The 20680-nt window shown below is 32.5% G+C and overlaps 12 non-coding genes across 12 annotated transcripts; all 12 read left to right on the top strand.

The window, feature by feature from the left end:
• Positions 1-856: 856 nt before the first annotated feature.
• TRNAI-AAU (transfer RNA isoleucine (anticodon AAU)) lies at positions 857-930 on the top strand. The gene has a single exon. It is a non-coding gene; the product is annotated as a tRNA-Ile (tRNA).
• Positions 931-2520: 1590 nt separating this feature from the next.
• On the top strand, positions 2521-2594 carry TRNAI-AAU (transfer RNA isoleucine (anticodon AAU)). The gene has a single exon. It is a non-coding gene; the product is annotated as a tRNA-Ile (tRNA).
• A 1584-nt stretch (positions 2595-4178) lies between these two features.
• Positions 4179-4252, top strand: TRNAI-AAU (transfer RNA isoleucine (anticodon AAU)). The gene has a single exon. It is a non-coding gene; the product is annotated as a tRNA-Ile (tRNA).
• Positions 4253-5840: 1588 nt separating this feature from the next.
• TRNAI-AAU (transfer RNA isoleucine (anticodon AAU)) lies at positions 5841-5914 on the top strand. The gene has a single exon. It is a non-coding gene; the product is annotated as a tRNA-Ile (tRNA).
• A 1580-nt stretch (positions 5915-7494) lies between these two features.
• TRNAI-AAU (transfer RNA isoleucine (anticodon AAU)) lies at positions 7495-7568 on the top strand. Its single transcript has one exon. It is a non-coding gene; the product is annotated as a tRNA-Ile (tRNA).
• A 1602-nt stretch (positions 7569-9170) lies between these two features.
• TRNAI-AAU (transfer RNA isoleucine (anticodon AAU)) lies at positions 9171-9244 on the top strand. The gene has a single exon. It is a non-coding gene; the product is annotated as a tRNA-Ile (tRNA).
• Positions 9245-10831: 1587 nt separating this feature from the next.
• TRNAI-AAU (transfer RNA isoleucine (anticodon AAU)) lies at positions 10832-10905 on the top strand. The gene has a single exon. It is a non-coding gene; the product is annotated as a tRNA-Ile (tRNA).
• A 1573-nt stretch (positions 10906-12478) lies between these two features.
• On the top strand, positions 12479-12552 carry TRNAI-AAU (transfer RNA isoleucine (anticodon AAU)). The gene has a single exon. It is a non-coding gene; the product is annotated as a tRNA-Ile (tRNA).
• A 1580-nt stretch (positions 12553-14132) lies between these two features.
• Positions 14133-14206, top strand: TRNAI-AAU (transfer RNA isoleucine (anticodon AAU)). Its single transcript has one exon. It is a non-coding gene; the product is annotated as a tRNA-Ile (tRNA).
• A 1600-nt stretch (positions 14207-15806) lies between these two features.
• On the top strand, positions 15807-15880 carry TRNAI-AAU (transfer RNA isoleucine (anticodon AAU)). Its single transcript has one exon. It is a non-coding gene; the product is annotated as a tRNA-Ile (tRNA).
• A 1600-nt stretch (positions 15881-17480) lies between these two features.
• On the top strand, positions 17481-17554 carry TRNAI-AAU (transfer RNA isoleucine (anticodon AAU)). Its single transcript has one exon. It is a non-coding gene; the product is annotated as a tRNA-Ile (tRNA).
• A 1594-nt stretch (positions 17555-19148) lies between these two features.
• Positions 19149-19222, top strand: TRNAI-AAU (transfer RNA isoleucine (anticodon AAU)). The gene has a single exon. It is a non-coding gene; the product is annotated as a tRNA-Ile (tRNA).
• The last annotated feature ends 1458 nt before the right edge of the window (positions 19223-20680 follow it).

Genomic DNA, 20680 nt, shown 5'->3' with positions numbered 1-20680 from the left:
GGATGCAATAGGTATTATGTAGAATATTTGTCCAAACCCAATGATAATATATAAAAAGTAACCTATTTTTTAAAGGAGAAGATAGATACTAGAAACCTAAATGCCTAGGACCAATTTCAGTTGGAGCATCACCCCTTATGTTATTCTAGCATTGAATTGACAGTTTTTCTGTATTTGCATATTTGCATATCAGCCACTTACAATTGTTTCAAGCTTTATAACAGAGGACTGCCTTTTTTATAGACCAAGGATGAAAGTCTCTTGTGAGTTAAGTCTGATAATGACATCACAATTTGTAAATTAAGCTATAGTATGATTACAGAGTGTAGACTGAATAAAAAGTGCTTTCCTATGGATTGAAGTTTGTATTTTCTTAAGCTTTGCATTCCAAAATGGGCTAGCATTCTTTATTTCCAATGGGCACATTAAGCTACTTCCCCAATATATATTTTTTTGTGTTAAAAGTTATTCATACACAACTTGGTAAAACATACTAAATTTAATACATAATGGATTACATCCTGGGATTATCTTTTTCAACAATCTGTAAATTTACAATTAAAAATTGTGTATTAGATTTTTTAGATTGATTTTGCTTAGATTTGCATATACTCCTAGTCTAAATTGTCTATTTTTATACTATTACTAGATGCCTTAATCTTTGTTATTATCCTATCTAATATTTATTTTTATTTTGTAATGTGGAAAGAAACTGGAGCATTTTTATGATACCCATGCTTCAAGTGACTCTATGGCTTCAGCTTTTTTTTGAAAAATGAAATGCTATAAAAACAAAATATGATCTGTGCTTTGAGGTACATTTGCCAGTTTTGTGTATGCTGGCAGTAATATGTGTGGCCTGTTAGCTCGGTTGGTTAGAGTGTGGTGCTAATAACACCAAGGTCACGGGTTCGATCTCCGTATGGGCCATTTGTTTTTCTTGATGGACAAGAATGGAATAAGCTCATCGGTGAAGTGCATGAATACTTGAAAACATCATAGACACATATATCACAAAATCTCTTCAAATACATATCAGAAGCCAGTGGGAGTGTCATCCTTTGGCTGATGAAGATTTTTCTCTACATGGCTCAGTGACTTTTGTCTCAAATCAAGCAATATGGCATAACTAAGATATGCAAGGGCAAATTAATCAGTTATTATATTGCTGCTCAAACATAGAGGGCACTAGGTGTTACTAGAAGAAGAAGAAGAAGATATGTGCTCCCCTCTCATTAGTGCACACTGAAGTAAAAAAAATGGAGAATTTCTAAAGACCAGAGCACAAGTAATGGATCTCTGCATTCTTATTGCATCTTTTCTTATTTCCAAATATTTGACATACTTCTGATTTGATAAGTTTAAAAATGAGTTTAAACAAAGGACACCACTGAAGATGATGGAATTTATATGAATTTTAAATGAAGATTTGCAATACTCATTCATTGAATGAAAATGGAGCTTTGAACAAAAGAAAAATAAACAATGTTAGCTCCCACGAGATATGAACTCAGATGACTAGATTCAAAGTCCAGGGTGCTAACAATTACACCATGGAACCCTCACCTGAGCAATGGCATCTACTGAAGTGCGCTCATCTTTTAAATGCAAAGAAAAGAAATTCAATACTTTATATATATTATTTCAAGTTTCTAATAAGCTCAGGGATGCAATAGGTATTATGTAGAATATTTGTCCAAACCCAATGATAATATATAAAAAGTAACCTATTTTTTAAAGGAGAAGATAGATACTAGAAACCAAAATGCCTTGGACCAATTTCAGTTGGAGCATCACCCCTTATGTTATCCTAGCATTGAATTGACAGTTTTTCTGTATTTCCATATTTGCATATCAGCCACTTACAATTGTTTCAAGCTTTATAACAGAGGACTGCCTTTTTTATAGACCAAGGATGAAAGTCTCTTGTGAGTTAAGTCTGATAATGACATCACAATTTGTAAATTAAGCTATAGTATGATTACAGAGTGTAGACTGAATAAAAAGTGCTTTCCTATGGATTGAAGTTTGTATTTTCTTAAGCTTTGCATTCCAAAATGGGCTAGCATTCTTTATTTCCAATGGGCACATTAAGCTACTTCCCCAATATATATTTTTTTGTGTTAAAAGTTATTCATACACAACTTGGTAAAACATACTAAATTTAATACATAATGGATTACATCCTGGATTATCTTTTTCAACAATTTGTAAATTTACAATTAAAAATTGTGTATTAAATTTTTTAGATTGATTTTGCTTAGATTTGCATATACTCCTTGTCTAAATTGTCTATTTTTATACAATTAGTAGATGCCTTAATCTTTGTTATTATCCTATCTAATATTTATTTTTATTTTGTAATGTGGAAAGAAACTGGAGCATTTTTATGATACCCATGCTTCAAGTGACTCTATGGCTTAAGCTTTTTTTTGAAAAATGAAATGCTATAAAAACAAAATATGATCTGTGCTTTGAGGTACATTTGCCAGTTTTGTGTTTGCTTGCAGTAATATATGCGGCCGGTTAGCTCAGTTGGTTAGAGCGTGGTGCTAATAACGCCAAGGTCACGGGTTCGATCCCCATATGGGCCATTTTCTTTTCTTGATGGACAAGAATGGAATAAGCTCATTGGTGGAGTGCATGAATACTTGAAAACATCATAGACACATATATCACAAAATCTCTTCAAATACATATCAGAAGCCAGTGGGAGTTTCACCCTTTGGCTGATGAAGATTTTTCTCTACATGGCTCAGTGACTTTTGTCTCAAATCAAGCAATATGGCATAAATAAGATATGCAAGGGCAAATTAATCAGTTATTATATTGCTGCTCAAACATAGAGGGCACTAGGTGTTACTAGAAGAAGAAGAAGATATGAGCTCCCCTCTCATTAGTGCACACTGAAGTAAAAAAAATGGAGAATTTCTAAAGACCAGAGCACAAGTAATGGATCTCTGCATTCTTATTGCATCTTTTCTTATTTCCAAATATTTGACATACTTCTGATTTGCTAAGTTTAAAAATTAGTTTAAACAAAGGACACCACTGAAGACGATGGAATTTATATGAATTTTAAATGAAGATTTGCAATACTCATACATTGAATGAAAATGGAGCTTTGAACAAAAGGAAAATAAACAATGTTAGCTCCCACGAGATATGAACTCAGATGACTAGATTCAAAGTCCAGGGTGCTAACAATTACACCATGGAACCCTCACCTGAGCAATGGCATCTACTGAAGTGCGCTCATCTTTTAAATGCAAAGAAAAGAAATTCAATACTTTATATATATTATTTCAAGTTTCTAATAAGCTCAGGGATGCAATAGGTATTATGTAGAATATTTGTCCAAACCCAATGATAATATATAAAAAGTAACCTATTTTTTAAAGGAGAAGATAGATACTAGAAACCTAAATGCCTAGGACCAATTTCAGTTGGAGCATCACCCCTTATGTTATCCTAGCATTGAATTGACAGTTTTCTGTGTTTCCATATTTGCATATCAGCCACTTACAATTGTTTCAAGCTTTATAACAGAGGACTGCCTTTTTTATAGACCAAGGATGAAAGTCTCTTGTGAGTTAAGTCTGATAATGACATCACAATTTGTAAATTAAGCTATAGTATGATTACAGAGTGTAGACTGAATAAAAAGTGCTTTCCTATGGATTGAAGTTTGTATTTTCTTAAGCTTTGCATTCCAAAATGGGCTAGCATTATTTATTTCCAATGGGCACATTAAGCTACTTCCCCAATATATATTTTTTGTGTTAAAAGTTATTCATACACAACTTGGTAAAACATACTAAATTTAATACATAATGGATTACATCCTGATTATCTTTTTCAACAATCTGTAAATTTACAATTAAAAATTGTGTATTAGATTTTTTAGATTGATTTTGCTTAGATTTGCATATACTCCTTGTCTAAATTGTCTATTTTTATACTATTAGTAGATGCCTTAATCTTTGTTATTATCCTATCTAATATTTATTTTTATTTTGTAATGTGGAAAGAAACTGGAGCATTTTTATGATACCCATGCTTCAAGTGACTCTATGGCTTAAGCTTTTTTTTGAAAAATGAAATGCTATAAAAACAAAATATGATCTGTGCTTTGAGGTACATTTGCCAGTTTTGTGTTTGCTTGCAGTGATATCTGTGGCTGGTTAGCTCAGTTGGTTAGAGCGTGGTGCTAATAACGCCAAGGTCACGGGTTCGATCCCCGTATGGGCCATTTGCTTTTCTTGATGGACAAGAATGGAATAAGCTCATCGGTGGAGTGCATGAATACTTGAAAACATCATAGACACATATATCACAAAATCTCTTCAAATACATATCAGAAGCCAGTGGGAGTGTCATCCTTTGGCTGATGAAGATTTTTCTCTACATGGCTCAGTGACTTTTGTCTCAAATCAAGCAATATGGCATAACTAAGATATGCAAGGGCAAATTAATTAGTTATTATATTGCTGCTCAAACATAGAGGGCACTAGGTGTTACTAGAAGAAGAAGAAGATATGTGCTCCCCTCTCATTAGTGCACACTGAAGTAAAAAAAATGGAGAATTTCTAAAGACCAGAGCACAAGTAATGGATCTCTGCATTCTTATTGCATCTTTTCTTATTTCCAAATATTTGACATACTTCTGATTTGATAAGTTTAAAAATGAGTTTAAACAAAGGACACCACTGAAGATGATGGAATTTATATGAATTTTAAATGAAGATTTGCAATACTCATACATTGAATGAAAATGGAGCTTTGAACAATAGGAAAATAAACAATGTTAGTTCCCACGAGATATGAATTCAGATTACTAGATTCAAAGTCAAGGGTGCTAACAATTACACCATGGAACCCTCACCTGAGCAATGGCATCTACTGAAGTGCGCTCATCTTTTAAATGCAAAGAAAAGAAATTCAATACTTTATATATATTATTTCAAGTTTCTAATAAGCTCAGGGATGCAATAGGTATTATGTAGAATATTTGTCCAAACCCAATGATAATATATAAAAAGTAACCTATTTTTTAAAGGAGAAGATAGATACTAGAAACCTAAATGCCTAGGACCAATTTCAGTTGGAGCATCACCCCTTATGTTATTCTAGCATTGAATTGACAGTTTTTCTGTATTTGCATATTTGCATATCAGCCACTTACAATTGTTTCAAGCTTTATAACAGAGGACTGCCTTTTTTATAGACCAAGGATGAAAGTCTCTTGTGAGTTAAGTCTGATAATGACATCACAATTTGTAAATTAAGCTATAGTATGATTACAGAGTGTAGACTGAATAAAAAGTGCTTTCCTATGGATTGAAGTTTGTATTTTCTTAAGCTTTGCATTCCAAAATGGGCTAGCATTCTTTATTTCCAATGGGCACATTAAGCTACTTCCCCAATATATATTTTTTTGTGTTAAAAGTTATTCATACACAACTTGGTAAAACATACTAAATTTAATACATAATGGATTACATCCTGGGATTATCTTTTTCAACAATCTGTAAATTTACAATTAAAAATTGTGTATTAGATTTTTTAGATTGATTTTGCTTAGATTTGCATATACTCCTAGTCTAAATTGTCTATTTTTATACTATTACTAGATGCCTTAATATTTGTTATTATCCTATCTAATATTTATTTTTATTTTGTAATGTGGAAAGAAACTGGAGCATTTTTATGATACCCATGCTTCAAGTGACTCTATGGCTTCAGCTTTTTTTTGAAAAATGAAATGCTATAAAAACAAAATATGATCTGTGCTTTGAGGTACATTTGCCAGTTTTGTGTATGCTGGCAGTAATATGTGTGGCCTGTTAGCTCGGTTGGTTAGAGTGTGGTGCTAATAACGCCAAGGTCACGGGTTCGATCTCCGTATGGGCCATTTGTTTTTCTTGATGGACAAGAATGGAATAAGCTCATCGGTGAAGTGCATGAATACTTGAAAACATCATAGACACATATATCACAAAATCTCTTCAAATACATATCAGAAGCCAGTGGGAGTGTCATCCTTTGGCTGATGAAGATTTTTCTCTACATGGCTCAGTGACTTTTGTCTCAAATCAAGCAATATGGCATAACTAAGATATGCAAGGGCAAATTAATCAGTTATTATATTGCTGCTCAAACATAGAGGGCACTAGGTGTTACTAGAAGAAGAAGAAGATATGTGCTCTCCTCTCATTAGTGCACACTGAAGTAAAAAAAATGGAGAATTTCTAAAGACCAGAGCACAAGTAATGGATTCTTATTGCATCTTTTCTTATTTCCAAATATTTGACATACTTCTGATTTGATAAGTTTAAAAATGAGTTTAAACAAAGTACACCACTGAAGATGATGGAATTTATATGAATTTTAAATGAAGATTTGCAATACTCATACATTGAATGAAAATGGAGCTTTGAACAAAAGGAAAATAAACAATGTTAGATCCCACGAGATATGAACTCAGATTACTAGATTCAAAGTCCAGGGTGCTAACAATTACACCATGGAACCCTCACCTGAGCAATGGCATCTACTGAAGTGCGCTCATCTTTTAAATGCAAAGAAAAGAAATTCAATACTTTATATATATTATTTCAAGTTTCTAATAAGCTCAGGGATGCAATAGGTATTATGTAGAATATTTGTCCAAACCCAATGATAATATATAAAAAGTAACCTATTTTTTAAAGGAGAAGATAGATACTAGAAACCTAAATGCCTAGGACCAATTTCAGTTGGAGCGTCACCCCTTATGTTATTCTAGCATTGAATTGACAGTTTTTCTGTATTTGCATATTTGCATATCAGCCACTTACAATTGTTTCAAGCTTTATAACAGAGGACTGCCTTTTTTATAGACCAAGGATGAAAGTCTCTTGTGAGTTAAGTCTGATAATGACATCACAATTTGTAAATTAAGCTATAGTATGATTACAGAGTGTAGACTGAATAAAAAGTGCTTTCCTATGGATTGAAGTTTGTATTTTCTTAAGCTTTGCATTCCAAAATGGGCTAGCATTCTTTATTTCCAATGGGCACATTAAGCTACTTCCCCAATATATATTTTTTTGTGTTAAAAGTTATTCATACACAACTTGGTAAAACATACTAAATTTAATACATAATGGATTACATCCTGGGATTATCTTTTTCAACAATCTGTAAATTTACAATTAAAAATTGTGTATTAGATTTTTTAGATTGATTTTGCTTAGATTTGCATATACTCCTAGTCTAAATTGTCTATTTTTATACTATTACTAGATGCCTTAATATTTGTTATTATCCTATCTAATATTTATTTTTATTTTGTAATGTGGAAAGAAACTGGAGCATTTTTATGATACCCATGCTTCAAGTGACTCTATGGCTTCAGCTTTTTTTTGAAAAATGAAATGCTATAAAAACAAAATATGATCTGTGCTTTGAGGTACATTTGCCAGTTTTGTGTATGCTGGCAGTAATATGTGTGGCCTGTTAGCTCGGTTGGTTAGAGTGTGGTGCTAATAACGCCAAGGTCACGGGTTCGATCTCCGTATGGGCCATTTGTTTTTCTTGATGGACAAGAATGGAATAAGCTCATCGGTGAAGTGCATGAATACTTGAAAACATCATAGACACATATATCACAAAATCTCTTCAAATACATATCAGAAGCCAGTGGGAGTGTCATCCTTTGGCTGATGAAGATTTTTCTCTACATGGCTCAGTGGCTTTTGTCTCAAATCAAGCAATATGGCTTAACTAAGATATGCAAGGGCAAATTAATCAGTTATTATATTGCTGCTCAAACATAGAGGGCACTAGGTGTTACTAGAAGAAGAAGAAGAAGAAGAAGAAGAAGAAGATATGTGCTCCCCTCTCATTAGTGCACACTGAAGTAAAAAAAATGGAGAATTTCTAAAGACCAGAGCACAAGTAATGGATCTCTGCATTCTTATTGCATCTTTTCTTATTTCCAAATATTTGACATACTTCTGATTTGATAAGTTTAAAAATGAGTTTAAACAAAGGACACCACTGAAGATGATGGAATTTATATGAATTTTAAATGAAGATTTGCAATACTCATTCATTGAATGAAAATGGAGCTTTGAACAAAAGGAAAATAAACAATGTTAGCTCCCACGAGATATGAACTCAGATGACTAGATTCAAAGTCCAGGGTGCTAACAATTACACCATGGAACCCTCACCTGAGCAATGGCATCTACTGAAGTGCGCTCATCTTTTAAATGCAAAGAAATGAAATTCAATACTTTATATATATTATTTCAAGTTTCTAATAAGCTCAGGGATGCAATAGGTATTATGTAGAATATTTGTCCAAACCCAATGATAATATATAAAAAGTAACCTATTTTTTAAAGGAGAAGATAGATACTAGAAACCTAAATGCCTAGGACCAATTTCAGTTGGAGCATCACCCCTTATGTTATCCTAGCATTGAATTGACAGTTTTCTGTGTTTCCATATTTGCATATCAGCCACTTACAATTGTTTCAAGCTTTATAACAGAGGACTGCCTTTTTTATAGACCAAGGATGAAAGTCTCTTGTGAGTTAAGTCTGATAATGACATCACAATTTGTAAATTAAGCTATAGTATGATTACAGAGTGTAGACTGAATAAAAAGTGCTTTCCTATGGATTGAAGTTTGTATTTTCTTAAGCTTTGCATTCCAAAATGGGCTAGCATTATTTATTTCCAATGGGCACATTAAGCTACTTCCCCAATATATATTTTTTGTGTTAAAAGTTATTCATACACAACTTGGTAAAACATACTAAATTTAATACATAATGGATTACATCCTGATTATCTTTTTCAACAATCTGTAAATTTACAATTAAAAATTGTGTATTAGATTTTTTAGATTGATTTTGCTTAGATTTGCATATACTCCTTGTCTAAATTGTCTATTTTTATACTATTAGTAGATGCCTTAATCTTTGTTATTATCCTATCTAATATTTATTTTTATTTTGTAATGTGGAAAGAAACTGGAGCATTTTTATGATACCCATGCTTCAAGTGACTCTATGGCTTAAGCTTTTTTTTGAAAAATGAAATGCTATAAAAACAAAATATGATCTGTGCTTTGAGGTACATTTGCCAGTTTTGTGTTTGCTTGCAGTGAAATCTGTGGCTGGTTAGCTCAGTTGGTTAGAGTGTGGTGCTAATAACGCCAAGGTCACGGGTTCGATCCCCGTATGGGCCATTTGCTTTTCTTGATGGACAAGAATGGAATAAGCTCATCGGTGGAGTGCATGAATACTTGAAAACATCATAGACACATATATCACAAAATCTCTTCAAATACATATCAGAAGCCAGTGGGAGTGTCATCCTTTGGCTGATGAAGATTTTTCTCTACATGGCTCAGTGACTTTTGTCTCAAATCAAGCAATATGGCATAACTAAGATATGCAAGGGCAAATTAATTAGTTATTATATTGCTGCTCAAACATAGAGGGCACTAGGTGTTACTAGAAGAAGAAGAAGATATGTGCTCCCCTCTCATTAGTGCACACTGAAGTAAAAAAAATGGAGAATTTCTAAAGACCAGAGCACAAGTAATGGATCTCTGCATTCTTATTGCATCTTTTCTTATTTCCAAATATTTGACATACTTCTGATTTGATAAGTTTAAAAATGAGTTTAAACAAAGGACACCACTGAAGATGATGGAATTTATATGAATTTTAAATGAAGATTTGCAATACTCATACATTGAATGAAAATGGAGCTTTGAACAAAAGGAAAATAAACAATGTTAGCTCCCACGAGATATGAACTCAGATTACTAGATTCAAAGTCCAGGGTGCTAACAATTACACCATGGAACCCTCACCTGAGCAATGACATCTACTGAAGTGCGCTCATCTTTTAAATGCAAAGAAAAGAAATTCAATACTTTATATATATTATTTCAAGTTTCTAATAAGCTCAGGGATGCAATAGGTATTATGTAGAATATTTGTCCAAACCCAATGATAATATATAAAAAGTAACCTATTTTTTAAAGGAGAAGATAGATACTAGAAACCTAAATGCCTAGGACCAATTTCAGTTGGAGCATCACCCCTTATGTTATCCTAGCATTGAATTGACAGTTTTTCTGTATTTCCATATTTGCATATCAGCCACTTACAATTGTTTCAAGCTTTATAACAGAGGACTGCCTTTTTTATAGACCAAGGATGAAAGTCTCTTGTGAGTTAAGTCTGATAATGACATCACAATTTGTAAATTAAGCTATAGTATGATTACAGAGTGTAGACTGAATAAAAAGTGCTTTCCTATGGATTGAAGTTTGTATTTTCTTAAGCTTTGCATTCCAAAATGGGCTAGCATTCTTTATTTCCAATGGGCACATTAAGCTACTTCCCCAATATATATTTTTTTGTGTTAAAAGTTATTCATACACAACTTGGTAAAACATACTAAATTTAATACATAATGGATTACATCCTGGATTATCTTTTTCAACAATTTGTAAATTTACAATTAAAAATTGTGTATTAAATTTTTTAGATTGATTTTGCTTAGATTTGCATATACTCCTTGTCTAAATTGTCTATTTTTATACTATTAGTAGATGCCTTAATCTTTGTTATTATCCTATCTAATATTTATTTTTATTATGTAATGTGGAAAGAAACTGGAGCATTTTTATGATACCCATGCTTCAAGTGACTCTATGGCTTAAGCTTTTTTTTGAAAAATGAAATGCTATAAAAACAAAATATGATCTGTGCTTTGAGGTACATTTGCCAGTTTTGTGTTTGCTTGCAGTGATATCTGTGGCCGGTTAGCTCAGTTGGTTAGAGCGTGGTGCTAATAACGCCAAGGTCACGAGTTCGATTCCCGTATGGGCCATTTGCTTTTCTTGATGGACAAGAATGGAATAAGCTCATCGGTGGAGTGCATGAATACTTGAAAACATCATAGACACATATATCACAAAATCTCTTCAAATACATATCAGAAGCCAGTGGGAGTGTCATCCATTGGCTGATGAAGATTTTTCTCTACATGGCTCAGTGACTTTTGTCTCAAATCAAGCAATATGGCATAACTAAGATATGCAAGGGCAAATTAATTAGTTATTATATTGCTGCTCAAACATAGAGGGCACTAGGTGTTACTAGAAGAAGAAGAAGATATGTGCACACTGAAGTAAAAAAAAAATGGAGAATTTCTAAAGACCAGAGCACAAGTAATGGATCTCTGCATTCTTATTGCATCTTTTCTTATTTCCAAATATTTGACATACTTCTGATTTGATAAGTTTAAAAATGAGTTTAAACAAAGGACACCACTGAAGATGATGGAATTTATATGAATTTTAAATGAAGATTTGCAATACTCATACATTGAATGAAAATGGAGCTTTGAACAATAGGAAAATAAACAATGTTAGTTCCCACGAGATATGAATTCAGATTACTAGATTCAAAGTTAAGGGTGCTAACAATTACACCATGGAACCCTCACCTGAGCAATGGCATCTACTGAAGTGCGCTCATCTTTTAAATGCAAAGAAAAGAAATTCAATACTTTATATATATTATTTCAAGTTTCTAATAAGCTCAGGGATGCAATAGGTATTATGTAGAATATTTGTCCAAACCCAATGATAATATATAAAAAGTAACCTATTTTTTAAAGGAGAAGATAGATACTAGAAACCTAAATGCCTAGGACCAATTTCAGTTGGAGCATCACCCCTTATGTTATTCTAGCATTGAATTGACAGTTTTTCTGTATTTGCATATTTGCATATCAGCCACTTACAATTGTTTCAAGCTTTATAACAGAGGACTGCCTTTTTTATAGACCAAGGATGAAAGTCTCTTGTGAGTTAAGTCTGATAATGACATCACAATTTGTAAATTAAGCTATAGTATGATTACAGAGTGTAGACTGAATAAAAAGTGCTTTCCTATGGATTGAAGTTTGTATTTTCTTAAGCTTTGCATTCCAAAATGGGCTAGCATTCTTTATTTCCAATGGGCACATTAAGCTACTTCCCCAATATATATTTTTTTGTGTTAAAAGTTATTCATACACAACTTGGTAAAACATACTAAATTTAATACATAATGGATTACATCCTGGGATTATCTTTTTCAACAATCTGTAAATTTACAATTAAAAATTGTGTATTAGATTTTTTAGATTGATTTTGCTTAGATTTGCATATACTCCTAGTCTAAATTGTCTATTTTTATACTATTACTAGATGCCTTAATATTTGTTATTATCCTATCTAATATTTATTTTTATTTTGTAATGTGGAAAGAAACTGGAGCATTTTTATGATACCCATGCTTCAAGTGACTCTATGGCTTCAGCTTTTTTTTGAAAAATGAAATGCTATAAAAACAAAATATGATCTGTGCTTTGAGGTACATTTGCCAGTTTTGTGTATGCTGGCAGTAATATGTGTGGCCTGTTAGCTCGGTTGGTTAGAGTGTGGTGCTAATAACGCCAAGGTCACGGGTTCGATCTCCGTATGGGCCATTTGTTTTTCTTGATGGACAAGAATGGAATAAGCTCATCGGTGAAGTGCATGAATACTTGAAAACATCATAGACACATATATCACAAAATCTCTTCAAATACATATCAGAAGCCAGTGGGAGTGTCATCCTTTGGCTGATGAAGATTTTTCTCTACATGGCTCAGTGACTTTTGTCTCAAATCAAGCAATATGGCATAACTAAGATATGCAAGGGCAAATTAATCAGTTATTATATTGCTGCTCAAACATAGAGGGCACTAGGTGTTACTAGAAGAAGAAGAAGATATGTGCTCTCCTCTCATTAGTGCACACTGAAGTAAAAAAAATGGAGAATTTCTAAAGACCAGAGCACAAGTAATGGATTCTTATTGCATCTTTTCTTATTTCCAAATATTTGACATACTTCTGATTTGATAAGTTTAAAAATGAGTTTAAACAAAGTACACCACTGAAGATGATGGAATTTATATGAATTTTAAATGAAGATTTGCAATACTCATACATTGAATGAAAATGGAGCTTTGAACAAAAGGAAAATAAACAATGTTAGATCCCACGAGATATGAACTCAGATTACTAGATTCAAAGTCCAGGGTGCTAACAATTACACCATGGAACCCTCACCTGAGCAATGGCATCTACTGAAGTGCGCTCATCTTTTAAATGCAAAGAAAAGAAATTCAATACTTTATATATATTATTTCAAGTTTCTAATAAGCTCAGGGATGCAATAGGTATTATGTAGAATATTTGTCCAAACCCAATGATAATATATAAAAAGTAACCTATTTTTTAAAGGAGAAGATAGATACTAGAAACCTAAATGCCTAGGACCAATTTCAGTTGGAGCATCACCCCTTATGTTATTCTAGCATTGAATTGACAGTTTTTCTGTATTTGCATATTTGCATATCAGCCACTTACAATTGTTTCAAGCTTTATAACAGAGGACTGCCTTTTTTATAGACCAAGGATGAAAGTCTCTTGTGAGTTAAGTCTGATAATGACATCACAATTTGTAAATTAAGCTATAGTATGATTACAGAGTGTAGACTGAATAAAAAGTGCTTTCCTATGGATTGAAGTTTGTATTTTCTTAAGCTTTGCATTCCAAAATGGGCTAGCATTCTTTATTTCCAATGGGCACATTAAGCTACTTCCCCAGTATATATTTTTTTGTGTTAAAAGTTATTCATACACAACTTGGTAAAACATACTAAATTTAATACATAATGGATTACATCCTGGGATTATCTTTTTCAACAATCTGTAAATTTACAATTAAAAATTGTGTATTAGATTTTTTAGATTGATTTTGCTTAGATTTGCATATACTCCTAGTCTAAATTGTCTATTTTTATACTATTACTAGATGCCTTAATATTTGTTATTATCCTATCTAATATTTATTTTTATTTTGTAATGTGGAAAGAAACTGGAGCATTTTTATGATACCCATGCTTCAAGTGACTCTATGGCTTCAGCTTTTTTTTGAAAAATGAAATGCTATAAAAACAAAATATGATCTGTGCTTTGAGGTACATTTGCCAGTTTTGTGTATGCTGGCAGTAATATGTGTGGCCTGTTAGCTCGGTTGGTTAGAGTGTGGTGCTAATAACGCCAAGGTCACGGGTTCGATCTCCGTATGGGCCATTTGTTTTTCTTGATGGACAAGAATGGAATAAGCTCATCGGTGAAGTGCATGAATACTTGAAAACATCATAGACACATATATCACAAAATCTCTTCAAATACATATCAGAAGCCAGTGGGAGTGTCATCCTTTGGCTGATGAAGATTTTTCTCTACATGGCTCAGTGACTTTTGTCTCAAATCAAGCAATATGGCTTAACTAAGATATGCAAGGGCAAATTAATCAGTTATTATATTGCTGCTCAAACATAGAGGGCACTAGGTGTTACTAGAAGAAGAAGAAGAAGAAGAAGAAGATATGTGCTCCCCTCTCATTAGTGCACACTGAAGTAAAAAAAATGGAGAATTTCTAAAGACCAGAGCACAAGTAATGGATCTCTGCATTCTTATTGCATCTTTTCTTATTTCCAAATATTTGACATACTTCTGATTTGATAAGTTTAAAAATGAGTTTAAACAAAGGACACCACTGAAGATGATGGAATTTATATGAATTTTAAATGAAGATTTGCAATACTCATTCATTGAATGAAAATGGAGCTTTGAACAAAAGGAAAATAAACAATGTTAGCTCCCACGAGATATGAACTCAGATGACTAGATTCAAAGTCCAGGGTGCTAACAATTACACCATGGAACCCTCACCTGAGCAATGGCATCTACTGAAGTGCGCTCATCTTTTAAATGCAAAGAAAAGAAATTCAATACTTTATATATATTATTTCAAGTTTCTAATAAGCTCAGGGATGCAATAGGTATTATGTAGAATATTTGTCCAAACCCAATGATAATATATAAAAAGTAACCTATTTTTTAAAGGAGAAGATAGATACTAGAAACCTAAATGCCTAGGACCAATTTCAGTTGGAGCATCACCCCTTATGTTATTCTAGCATTGAATTGACAGTTTTTCTGTATTTGCATATTTGCATATCAGCCACTTACAATTGTTTCAAGCTTTATAACTGAGGACTGCCTTTTTTATAGACCAAGGATGAAAGTCTCTTGTGAGTTAAGTCTGATAATGACATCACAATTTGTAAATTAAGCTATAGTATGATTACAGAGTGTAGACTGAATAAAAAGTGCTTTCCTATGGATTGAAGTTTGTATTTTCTTAAGCTTTGCATTCCAAAATGGGCTAGCATTCTTTATTTCCAATGGGCACATTAAGCTACTTCCCCAATATATATTTTTTTGTGTTAAAAGTTATTCATACACAACTTGGTAAAACATACTAAATTTAATACATAATAAATTACATCCTGGGATTATCTTTTTCAACAATCTGTAAATTTACAATTAAAAATTGTGTATTAGATTTTTTAGATTGATTTTGCTTAGATTTGCATATACTCCTAGTCTAAATTGTCTATTTTTATACTATTACTAGATGCCTTAATATTTGTTATTATCCTATCTAATATTTATTTTTATTTTGTAATGTGGAAAGAAACTGGAGCATTTTTATGATACCCATGCTTCAAGTGACTCTATGGCTTCAGCTTTTTTTTGAAAAATGAAATGCTATAAAAACAAAATATGATCTGTGCTTTGAGGTACATTTGCCAGTTTTGTGTATGCTGGCAGTAATATGTGTGGCCTGTTAGCTTGGTTGGTTAGAGTGTGGTGCTAATAACGCCAAGGTCACGGGTTCGATCTCCGTATGGGCCATTTGTTTTTCTTGATGGACAAGAATGGAATAAGCTCATCGGTGAAGTGCATGAATACTTGAAAACATCATAGACACATATATCACAAAATCTCTTCAAATACATATCAGAAGCCAGTGGGAGTGTCATCCTTTGGCTGATGAAGATTTTTCTCTACATGGCTCAGTGACTTTTGTCTCAAATCAAGCAATATGGCTTAACTAAGATATGCAAGGGCAAATTAATCAGTTATTATATTGCTGCTCAAACATAGAGGGCACTAGGTGTTACTAGAAGAAGAAGAAGAAGAAGAAGAAGATATGTGCTCCCCTCTCATTAGTGCACACTGAAGTAAAAAAAATGGAGAATTTCTAAAGACCAGAGCACAAGTAATGGATCTCTGCATTCTTATTGCATCTTTTCTTATTTCCAAATATTTGACATACTTCTGATTTGATAAGTTTAAAAATGAGTTTAAACAAAGGACACCACTGAAGATGATGGAATTTATATGAATTTTAAATGAAGATTTGCAATACTCATTCATTGAATGAAAATGGAGCTTTGAACAAAAGGAAAATAAACAATGTTAGCTCCCACGAGATATGAACTCAGATGACTAGATTCAAAGTCCAGGGTGCTAACAATTACACCATGGAACCCTCACCTGAGCAATGGCATCTACTGAAGTGCGCTCATCTTTTAAATGCAAAGAAAAGAAATTCAATACTTTATATATATTATTTCAAGTTTCTAATAAGCTCAGGGATGCAATAGGTATTATGTAGAATATTTGTCCAAACCCAATGATAATATATAAAAAGTAACCTATTTTTTAAAGGAGAAGATAGATACTAGAAACCTAAATGCCTAGGACCAATTTCAGTTGGAGCATCACCCCTTATGTTATTCTAGCATTGAATTGACAGTTTTTCTGTATTTGCATATTTGCATATCAGCCACTTACAATTGTTTCAAGCTTTATAACAGAGGACTGCCTTTTTTATAGACCAAGGATGAAAGTCTCTTGTGAGTTAAGTCTGATAATGACATCACAATTTGTAAATTAAGCTATAGTATGATTACAGAGTGTAGACTGAATAAAAAGTGCTTTCCTATGGATTGAAGTTTGTATTTTCTTAAGCTTTGCATTCCAAAATGGGCTAGCATTCTTTATTTCCAATGGGCACATTAAGCTACTTCCCCAATATATATTTTTTTGTGTTAAAAGTTATTCATACACAACTTGGTAAAACATACTAAATTTAATACATAATAAATTACATCCTGGGATTATCTTTTTCAACAATCTGTAAATTTACAATTAAAAATTGTGTATTAGATTTTTTAGATTGATTTTGCTTAGATTTGCATATACTCCTAGTCTAAATTGTCTATTTTTATACTATTACTAGATGCCTTAATATTTGTTATTATCCTATCTAATATTTATTTTTATTTTGTAATGTGGAAAGAAACTGGAGCATTTTTATGATACCCATGCTTCAAGTGACTCTATGGCTTCAGCTTTTTTTTGAAAAATGAAATGCTATAAAAACAAAATATGATCTGTGCTTTGAGGTACATTTGCCAGTTTTGTGTATGCTGGCAGTAATATGTGTGGCCTGTTAGCTCGGTTGGTTAGAGTGTGGTGCTAATAACGCCAAGGTCACGGGTTCGATCTCCGTATGGGCTATTTGTTTTTCTTGATGGACAAGAATGGAATAAGCTCATCGGTGAAGTGCATGAATACTTGAAAACATCATAGACACATATATCACAAAATCTCTTCAAATACATATCAGAAGCCAGTGGGAGTGTCATCCTTTGGCTGATGAAGATTTTTCTCTACATGGCTCAGTGACTTTTGTCTCAAATCAAGCAATATGGCATAACTAAGATATGCAAGGGCAAATTAATCAGTTATTATATTGCTGCTCAAACATAGAGGGCACTAGGTGTTACTAGAAGAAGAAGAAGAAGAAGATATGTGCTCCCCTCTCATTAGTGCACACTGAAGTAAAAAAAATGGAGAATTTCTAAAGACCAGAGCACAAGTAATGGATCTCTGCATTCTTATTGCATCTTTTCTTATTTCCAAATATTTGACATACTTCTGATTTGATAAGTTTAAAAATGAGTTTAAACAAAGGACACCACTGAAGATGATGGAATTTATATGAATTTTAAATGAAGATTTGCAATACTCATTCATTGAATGAAAATGGAGCTTTGAACAAAAGGAAAATAAACAATGTTAGCTCCCACGAGATATGAACTCAGATGACTAGATTCAAAGTCCAGGGTGCTAACAATTACACCATGGAACCCTCACCTGAGCAATGGCATCTACTGAAGTGCGCTCATCTTTTAAATGCAAAGAAAAGAAATTCAATACTTTATATATATTATTGCAAGTTTCTAATAAGCTCAGGGATGCAATAGGTATTATGTAGAATATTTGTCCAAACCCAATGATAATATATAAAAAGTAACCTATTTTTTAAAGGAGAAGATAGATACTAGAAACCAAAATGCCTAGGACCAATTTCAGTTGGAGCATCACCCCTTATGTTATCCTAGCATTGAATTGACAGTTTTTCTGTATTTCCATATTTGCATATCAGCCACTTACAATTGTTTCAAGCTTTATAACAGAGGACTGCCTTTTTTATAGACCAAGGATGAAAGTCTCTTGTGAGTTAAGTCTGATAATGACATCACAATTTGTAAATTAAGCTATAGTATGATTACAGAGTGTAGACTGAATAAAAAGTGCTTTCCTATGGATTGAAGTTTGTATTTTCTTAAGCTTTGCATTCCAAAATGGGCTAGCATTCTTTATTTCCAATGGGCACATTAAGCTACTTCCCCAATATATATTTTTTTGTGTTAAAAGTTATTCATACACAACTTGGTAAAACATACTAAATTTAATACATAATGGATTACATCCTGGGATTATCTTTTTCAACAATCTGTAAATTTACAATTAAAAATTGTGTATTAGATTTTTTAGATTGATTTTGCTTAGATTTGCATATACTCCTTGTCTAAATTGTCTATTTTTATACAATTAGTAGATGCCTTAATCTTTGTTATTATCCTATCTAATATTTATTTTTATTTTGTAATGTGGAAAGAAACTGGAGCATTTTTATGATACCCATGCTTCTAGTGACTCTATGGCTTAAGCTTTTTTTTAAAAAATGAAATGCTATAAAAACAAAATATGATCTGTGCTTTGAGGTACATTTGCCAGTTTTGTGTTTGCTTGCAGTAATATATGCGGCCGGTTAGCTCAGTTGGTTAGAGCGTGGTGCTAATAACGCCAAGGTCACGGGTTCGATCCCCGTATGGGTAATTTTCTTTTCTTGATGGACAAGAATGGAATAAGCTCATTGGTGGAGTGCATGAATACTTAAAAACATCATAGACACATATATCACAAAATCTCTTCAAATACATATCAGAAGCCAGTGGGAGTGTCATCCTTTGGCTGATGAAGATTTTTCTCTACCTGGCTCAGTGACTTTTGTCTCAAATCAAGCAATATGGCATAACTAAGATATGCAAGGGCAAATTAATCAGTTATTATATTGCTGCTCAAACATAGAGGGCACTAGGTGTTACTAGAAGAAGAAGAAGATATGTGCTCCCCTCTCATTAGTGCACACTGAAGTAAAAAAAATGGAGAATTTCTAAAGACCAGAGCACAAGTAATGGATCTCTGCATTCTTATTGCATCTTTTCTTATTTCCAAATATTTGACATACTTCTGATTTGATAAGTTTAAAAATAAGTTTAAACAAAGGACACCACTGAAGATGATGGAATTTATATGAATTTTAAATGAAGATTTGCAATACTCATACATTGAATGAAAATGGAGCTTTGAACAAAAGGAAAATAAACAATGTTAGATCCCACGAGATATGAACTCAGATTACTAGATTCAAAGTCCAGGGTGCTAACAATTACACCATGGAACCCTCACCTGAGCAATGGCATCTACTGAAGTGCGCTCATCTTTTAAATGCAAAGAAAAGAAATTCAATACTTTATATATATTATTTCAAGTTTCTAATAAGCTCAGGGATGCAATAGGTATTATGTAGAATATTTGTCCAAACCCAATGATAATATATAAAAAGTAACCTATTTTTTAAAGGAGAAGATAGATACTAGAAACCTAAATGCCTAGGACCAATTTCAGTTGGAGCATCACCCCTTATGTTATCCTAGCATTGAATTGACAGTTTTTCTATATTTGCATATTTGCATATCAGCCACTTACAATTGTTTCAAGCTTTATAACAGAGGACTGCCTTTTTTATAGACCAAGGATGAAAGTCTCTTGTGAGTTAAGTCTGATAATGACATCACAATTTGTAAATTAAGCTATAGTATGATTACAGAGTGTAGACTGAATAAAAAGTGCTTTCCTATGTATTGAAGTTTGTATTTTCTTAAGCTTTGCATTCCAAAATGGGCTAGCATTCTTTATTTCCAATGGGCACATTAAGCTACTAGCCCCAATATATATTTTTTTGTGTTAAAAGTTATTCATACACAACTTGGTAAAACATACTAAATTTAATACATAATGGATTACATCCTGGGATTATCTTTTTCAACAATCTGTAAATTTACAATTAAAAATTGTGTATTAGATTTTTTAGATTGATTTTGCTTAGATTTGCATATACTCCTAGTCTAAATTGTCTATTTTTATACTATTACTAGATGCCTTAATATTTGTTATTATCCTATCTAATATTTATTTTTATTTTGTAATGTGGAAAGAAACTGGAGCATTTTT

The sequence above is a fragment of the Pseudophryne corroboree genome, chromosome 11 (genome assembly GCF_028390025.1).
Source record: "Pseudophryne corroboree isolate aPseCor3 chromosome 11, aPseCor3.hap2, whole genome shotgun sequence".
NCBI classification, from domain to species: domain Eukaryota; kingdom Metazoa; phylum Chordata; class Amphibia; order Anura; family Myobatrachidae; genus Pseudophryne; species Pseudophryne corroboree.
Note: the sequence above shows the minus strand (reverse complement) of the source record. Positions and strands in the feature narration are given on the sequence as shown.